Source organism: Zingiber officinale, chromosome 1A (assembly GCF_018446385.1).
Source record: "Zingiber officinale cultivar Zhangliang chromosome 1A, Zo_v1.1, whole genome shotgun sequence".
Taxonomy (NCBI): Eukaryota; Viridiplantae; Streptophyta; class Magnoliopsida; order Zingiberales; family Zingiberaceae; genus Zingiber; species Zingiber officinale.
The window spans coordinates 178,213,313-178,221,840 of NC_055987.1; the positions used below are offsets into that span (position 1 = coordinate 178,213,313).

Genomic DNA, 8,528 nt, shown 5'->3' on the forward strand with positions numbered 1-8,528 from the left:
GATCCCCAGGTTCGGTCGACCGAACCTGCTGTACCTGCCCGACTTTCCGTCCAGGTGTAGTCTATGTTGATCGAGCTCAAGTTCGGTCGACCGATCCTTGTGTTCGGTCGACCGATCGGCCAACGGTCTTCCTCTGCGCTGGCCCGATGAAAACGCACGACTCAGTCTCTAGATAAACTTGGGTTTGGTCGACCGATCATGAGGTTCGGTCGACCGATCACTTCACCGCTGGCAGATGTGTTGTTGATGTGTCACCAATGGCTGACTTCGGTTAATGAAGGGTTCGGTTGACCGATCAATAGGTTCGGTCGACCGAACCGTTGACAAGTCAACTCCAGTTGACTTGCTCCGGTTCGGCTCCTTGGGTGATTGCGGTCATCCGGAATAGGGCTCACCCGAACCCAGTTCCCGGCCTTCTCCTCGAGCAGTCTTCCGTCCGGCTTCTCGTCCCTCGAACGTCGCGCACGTTCTTCTCGCTCCACCGGAGTACTCTTCCAAAGCACTCTCGTCCTTCGGACGCACCGAGCCCATCGGCTCCCTTCTCGTGCCGTCCTTCTCGCTAACTACGTCTTCCGCTTGACTCCCTGCGCTCCTAAGTTCCTGCACACTCAGACACAGGGTTCAAACAAAACGCAGGACCTAACTAACTTGGTTGATCACATCAAAACTACCACGGGGTCCAATAGGAAATACAACAACACTTCACTCTAAATCGTCCAAGAATAGGTGACAAAGAAATCACTACAACAAAAACCCTCATAGACATCAGTGGAACAATAACAGTTTTAAGCAAAAACTGATGTCTTTGAGTATTTTACACCGGTTTTTCCAAAAATCGGTGTCTATGAGCGCAGATTTTAGCTCATAGACATCGGTTTTTTAGGCGATGTCTATGAGCGCCCTTTTTTTGTTAATAGACACCGATTTTATCATCGGTTTAATAAAACCCGGTGTTAATGAACCAAAATAAAATATTTTAATTTTCCCACTAGCCAAAATTTGCAACACTGTGAGGTTCCCTCCAAACCTAAATCTATATCGCGCCCCTTCCTCCGCGCGACCATCTCTCTCGCCTAAACCTAAACCTAAACCTCCGACCATCCGACCATCTCTCTCAGCCTAAACCTAAACCTCCGACCATCTCTCTCAAACTCATCTCCCTCTTCCCCCTTCCTAGATCGACGCCCCTTCCTCTCCCGATTAGGATCAAGACACGACGCCCTTGCTTCTCCGTCCAACCACATAGCATCTCCTCCAACTCCTCCATTTGGTTGAGAAGAGGAGGCCTGGTATCTCCTCCAACCACACCGCATCCTTTTTTGACTTTATCTTTTCCGAGATCTGGTATATATTTAGTCTTTGTTCTCTGGAAATGAAAAATGTAGCTACGATGTGTTTTTGTGCTGGGGTTTTTGGAAGTTGCGCTGCAGTCTAAGGTGACCACCAAAGTCTACTTCGACATCAGCATCGGCAACCCGGTGGGGAAGGATGTGGGCAGGATTGTGATAGGGTTGTACGGGGATGATGTCCCTCAAACCGTAGAAAATTTTCGTGCTCTTTTCACAGGTCACTTCATATTCTCTTTTGTTTCTTTTGATTTTGTTCTTGATTTTTTTCTCCGCCCAACAGATTTCTATTTCGTTTGATTGGTGAAAGTATTTGCATTATGTGACTATTTTGATCAGGTGAGAAAGGCTTCGGTTACAAAGGATCTGCATTTCATCGTGTGATCAAGGATTGCATGATCCAAGGAGGAGACTTTAATTTGACAAGGGAAAAAAATAAGAACCCTCTGTAACCCTAACCTAACTTTATTACTATTTTATTCTCCAAATTCTTAACTAAGGTTAAATTTTCAACAAATGTTTGATTTGCCCCTTTTTGTAAATTTTAGGCAATTCATATAAATAAGGAGAATTCTAATAAAATATGAAATAGTAGCTTCTATCAATGATTAAATAAAAAAATATTTCTTTAATTGTTTTTTGTTATCTGGAATCTTGATCCTTCCCTCGACAGTCAAATGAAGTCGAGAGGTTATCACATTTCTGTAGTCATAGTAGTTTGCATGCCATTGGCGATCAATTTATTAGAGTACCTAAACTTGATTCTATTTAAAATTTTGTTCTTCACTATTGTGTTTTCACCTAATGCCTGAGTAGTCCAATATTTGAGATCTCGAATTCCTTTGAGGTGCATCTTCAATTGGCCTTCCTATTTAGCAAATGATTTCCAGGTTATAACTGCATGACGAAAGCACTCGACGTTATGTTAGCTCGATCTTGGGCTAACATAAGTTCTTTTACTTGGACGCAGGTGGAGACATGGAGCTGCCGGAATGGTGCAAACTGCTGCCCAAGATCGAGCTCCATGCCCACCTCAATGGCTCCGTCAGAGATTCAACCCTGCTGTGAGATCTCACCCATCTCTTTCCCTACTAACTAACTCATCTATCCATACCTAGGGATCTGCCATCGAAACGTCCGTGCTATCATTTCATACTCTCTCTGGATCACTCACTGTATGCCGTGGGACTTGTCGATGTACAAATATTTCATCATCGGCCACCCATCGTTGAAACGATTCTAATTCCTTGTGCCCGTCAGACCGATATTTATGACTTTGATGGGTTTTTAGGTTCTTCTACAAGTCTGAAAAATGTTTCCTTTATACCATGGAATTTGAGGAGTAATATTGAATACTTGAGGTGGACATTATTTGGAAATTCTTCAAGGCAGATTATGTCCGCCGGAATGGCTGCCTGCAAAAACCTAGCCATGGCTTGGATAATTCCCTGTTTCACATAGCATTGTGCATTTGCCTTTTTTTTAATTACTGAATTAGTGATAATGAGCATTTTGCATACTATGGGAGTTCACCTGAAAAAGAAACTATATTTAACTAACGGATGAAGACAAGAAAAAAAAACAGTTATGACAAACTTGCCAGATAATATGGTAGGGTGTTTAGATGATGTTTCTCATAAGATGCATTCATGGAGTTTATACTATGATGGCTGCGCTAATCTCATTTCTTTAATATACAATGTGGCATTGACCCATACATACATTGAAAAAAATAGGTTGACTTCTCTATTTGATGGTTTAACTTAAGAATTTGTTCTTTATGTACGTTTTTTTTACAACTGTGGCTTTTGGTATGATGCAGAGATGAATGTTTAAATACAATAATTTAATAGCCCAATATATTAATAGTTGTGGGTTATGCTTGCATCAAGATGCATTAAATGATGAATCCAATTATTCAATTAAACACAATGTAAGCAAAGGTAATAGCCTTCATGGGGTGGCATTATCCTACTCAGTGATGCTGTTAGAAGAACACTTTGAGTTACCCTATTTAATCTTATCTGTGTCTTTTCTCTAACTTCTACAGAGAGCTTGCAAAAGTATTGGGAGATGAAGGTGTCATTAATTTTGAAGATGTAGTACATGTTATCATGAAAAGTAAGTGATACTGAAGTATTTTGGTTTCCTTGATTCAGTTATTCTTTTGCAGATAAATTGAACTATTGTTTAGAATCTCAATATTTCTTGTTAATTTTTTTGACAAAACACAACTTTCATATTACTGTCTAACAATTATATTTCTGTAAATTGAACTATTGCTTCAGTTGATATGGGTTAGTGCATGAGATGGAATTTCCACAACAAACTTAAGCAATGCTAATGTAGAATGGGGAAGGATTAAATACCAGGTTTAACATGAAAACAAGATAGAAGTATTTAACAATATTAGAAGGCAAAATTTCAACTCAATGAATAATGCAGGCAAGTGTTAGATCTATGTGTCTTGAACGTTAAGGGATCTACAATGTATGGTGCCTTTAAACTAACAATTAAAGGTTCAAAAATTGATATAGCAATAGATGACTTAGAAGGCAAACCCAATATGGATATCTTAGAGCTACTACTCTACAAACCCGGTAAATGTGTGCTTAAATTTCAAATCTTGTAGACTTGGTATTCTTGATAAATCATTATCATGATTAAGCTGTGTTGGTCTTTACTACTTGAGGCTTTCTCCAACCTAATAATTTTAAAAAAAAATAAAAATCATTTAAAATTTGATTGCTGATTTGTTGAACCTATTCTTATCATATCTTAAGGCAGTAGTACAACAAACATACAAACAACGGTTCCCGGGCAAACAATTTTGCACCCATCATATTCAATTCATCAAAACCTCGAAGTCTGTTTTACAGCAACATGCAAAACTTATACAATGGTTATATACTCTATCTTACTTGTTTAATATTTTTTTTATTGGATCGCACTTTTCAGGCGCTATCCAAAGCCCTAACAGAGGATCAACTGTTTTATCTAAGATCACAGTTTAAGCTGCTAGCACCAAACGGAGAAGGTCACATATCGTTCGACAACTTTCGAATGGTCAGTCTAGTCGAATTTGTTTGCCAATATCCAAAATGTGATTGTTCAGTTGCATACTTTCCTCTGTCATTTACTTCTATGTCTATCCTTGTGCAGGCCCTATTGCAAAATGCAACCGAGTCAATGAAGGAGAGTAAGGTTATTGATATCTTAAATGTGGCGAGGCATCCATTCCTGCTGCCATTTTTTTTGCAGTTGCTAAGTTTCTTTTGTATACCTCCACCATTACCATTACTACAGAATTTATATGCTGCAGTTTTGACCTATTTGAGTACTCATATAAGCTTAAAGTAATTTTTTTTTTATGACAAGAAAACACTTCTTCACCTTCTCATATCAAAAACTTTTTTTTTAACCTCCGAAGGACCTACAATATCTCTCATTTGTTGGTGTATACCTTTTCTAAAACTCATGCTTGTAAATAATATCATCTCCAATTGGAGCCACTCTCGTACAGAAAGATGGACTTTGAAGAATTTTGTGCTACTGCAATCAGTCCCCATCACCTTGAGGCCTTGGATGGGTGGGAGCAAATGACAAGTACGACTTTTGAGCACTTCGAGCGGGAGGGGAACCGAGCCATCACCGTTAAGGAGCTAGCTCAGGTACTAACGATCCTCTCCTAGTGATACTTTACATTCCAGTGATTGTATCTTCCTTTTGAATTGTAACTCAACAATTTAACATTCTAGTGAAATTCATGTTGACTAGTTAGCATTTTAGCTATTTTCTCCTTGAAATAAAAACTTGTTTTGATGTTATTGTATCATTGGAAATCATATAAATGAATTGATGTTATTCATCTTTATTGCTGTTGAGGAATTTATTTACTTTCCATGTACTCTTAGTGATAAAAGTGAATTTATTATTTGCAAACTAAAAGTGAATTTATTTACTTTCCATATACTCTTAGTGATAAACAGTTATGTCATTTGGGTCAACTACTAATGAATTGAATTTGAAAGATTAAAATTGTTGTTTATGTAGTTAGATTAAAATTTTTTGGTTTGGATTATATTAAGTCTCCAAGAATGATAGATCTATCACTATATGATGTGGTTGAGATAATTGATGAATGTTTCTCTTTTTAAGCATTTCAATTAGTCATCTTGTTACCTAGTGCTCTTACTGCTTTTTTCAACTATGATTTTTTGTCTTAGTTTACTAATATATTATTTATGTATTTTTACAGTTTACAAATCTCAAGTACTCCAGAGTTGAAATTGATGAAGTGCGGTTCGAGTGGGCTGAATGCATGCTAGATTACATTTGAAGTGCGGTTCTACCTTTATGTGTTAAAAGAATGTTCTACCTTGATTTTGATATCTATTAGCTAGCTTTTGATGTAAAAAGAATGTTTGGGTATTTTATGGATACTGTTGTAAGAAGATTATTTATATAATTTGTGAATATTTGTGTATTTTATAGATATTATTGAATGAAGAATATTTGTATAATTTGTGAATATTTGTGTTTTTTTATTGTTGTCGGTTTTTCATTGTTTCGGAAATCAAATTTGTGCTGTTAAAAAATATACATATTACATCGGTTTTCCACCGCCGCAAAACCGGTGTTATTAACTAATATTACATCGGTCATTTACCGCTGCCAAAACTGGTGTTATTAACATACAATATTACATCGATTTTACACCGTTGATGAAATGGTGTCGTTAAGTGATACTACACCGGTTAATAACCAATTCGAAGAACGGTGTCGTTAAGTGATACTACACCGATTTTAACCCGATGTCTAAAATGGCAGACTTTTAACATCGGCTTCATAGACATCGGTCGAAAATGAAATAGACACCGGTGGAAAACCGATGTCTATGAGGGTTTTTGTTGTAGTGAATGTGTGAGCGTGTCTTCAAAATATCCACGAAAAACCTTTTTCTAGGGTTCTTCGATGTCTCCCAATCGATTCAACTTTTCCCTAATCAATTGTCATATCATCCGACCATTCGAACACCTGCAGAACGACTCTTTTTCCAAATCATAATCGATTAGTGAGTCATCCCAATTAATTCAGAAGGTTTTTGTAATACCCCGGTTCTGAGATTCTGGTTAAGTATGACTTAAAAGGTTAGATGGTACTATCCATATCACCAAGGTGCACCTTCCTTTTCGGAAGCCCAAACTTAAGAACTCCAAAGTTAAGCGTGCTTGGCTTGGAGAAATCTTAGGATGGGTGACCTCCTGGGAAGTTTCCCAGGGTGCGTGCGAGTGAGGACAAAGCACGCTGAAAGGACCTTCGGTGGTTTGTGGAGCTAGTCATCAACCCGATAGGTAATTCTGGTGGCGTTCCCGGGTCAGTCTGGGTGGGGCCCGCCCGGGTCGGGGCGTATTTAGTGGTATCAGAGCAGGTATACGATACTTGCTATGTGTTCTGGATTTTCAAGATTTATCTGATATCAATTTATTTGGTATCAGAGATCGACTTACGTGTCTTATTTTTTCCGATGTTTCGGATTTTGTGTTTTGGTCTTCTCGATGTGACTTTTCGGGTTTTGGGACCTGGCAGCAGCAGGACATCTCCAAGCTTTTGGAGGTATGTTGGTATACTGTTATCCTACATTTTTTGTTAGTATATGCACTGTTGACTATTACTGTTTATGACCTGTATTAGCACTCTTACTGGTACCTGTCTAGTTGATATAGCATATATTTTATGTATTAGGTAAAACCCTGATGATGATCGACCTTGATAGAGATTAAGGGTTACAGTTTCTGGTGATTTATCATATCATACACCAGTAGTTTGTAACTTCTGTTATTTCTAGTTGGTTAGCAGATTGAGGCATATACAAGCCTCTGTCATTATTAGCTAGGTAGTGAGTAGTATTTATATCTTTATGATGACCTAGCCAGTAGTATACCATGTTATTTTAGTAAATTTCATCAGTAAATATTGATTTACTCTTGTTAGATCTGTCAGTAGAAGATAGATTGACGTTTGTTTGATTTGGGTAGTTGTGATCGATTTACCTTAGATACTTGTAGAGACTTTATTTATTCTTGATTAGTTAGAAGATGATCGATTAGTTGTGTTGATCCGATCAGTAGCAGATTAACCTACTTTACTTTTAGATGTCTGAATCTTTGGGTTGTATGTGCTTAATTGATATCTAGAGCACATTTGAGTACAAGTTTTGTACTGACGTGGAAAAGACGGAGTTGATCGTATATCATTGTCGATTTTGGTCAGACTATAGAGGATCGATGTATCCTATTCTATGGGTACTTTAATTTTAGACGGTATGTATCTAGTTGGATAACTTAGAAAGTGACCCTGCCGTTTCGGAATGTCAGGTTGATTGGGTCAAATATGCTGATTCTGCATATCTATGATGGGTACATATGATTGTTATAAGTTGAAGGAGTTCTATGATGGATAGTTCAATTGTGGATAGTGTGGGTATTCCCATCTAGATATGTTTATTGTAGGTTCCTTGTGGATTACAGCTTCTTAGTTAGCTGTACGTGTCTGATTGACATATCTGGGGTATCTTGTTGATTTTTTTGTGATTTGTGAATGCACCTGGGTTTTAGTATGCCTTATTGGAAGTATACGTTGATTATACTCTTGGCATGTGTGTATATATGTCAGGTGAGTGTTGTTTGAGGTGTATTGTCGATTATACCTATATTGATATGCGCACACGGGTTCGGTATACATTGCTGGAGGTATCACGGTGATTTATACCTGTGATGTGAGTATTTTTTTTTTGTGTGTACTAATTGGAGGATTATGTCGATCATACATATGTTGTGTGTGCACGTGTGTCAGATGTATGGTTGGTAGCATCATGATGATTCTACCTATGTTAAATGTAGAATGTTAAATGTCTACATTATGATATTGGTTGTTTTACCCTATCAACTAGTTCTCCCATTAGTGGGTGACCGACCCACTAGGAGGATGATAGAGTTGACTATGGATTTGATTTGCTTACTGGGTGGTTATACCCTAGGCTACCCACAGTGATCTGTGGTAGAGAGATCTTGTGCAGTCTCTAGCTAAATAGTTAGGTACTTTGGGCACTTTTGTATTTTTGTGGTAGAGCGTAGCTCCCACATGTTATGGATCGTTTGTGGTAGAGCGTAGCTTCCACAT

At 38.1% G+C, this 8,528-nt stretch overlaps 1 long non-coding RNA gene across 1 annotated transcript; it reads left to right on the plus strand.

Moving 5' to 3' along the window:
* Nucleotides 1–2,304: 2,304 nt before the first annotated feature.
* LOC122012733 lies at nt 2,305–3,453 on the plus strand. The gene is made up of 2 exons (XR_006120311.1): nt 2,305–2,410; nt 3,397–3,453. It is a non-coding gene; the product is annotated as an uncharacterized LOC122012733 (long non-coding RNA).
* Nucleotides 3,454–8,528: the final 5,075 nt, after the last annotated feature.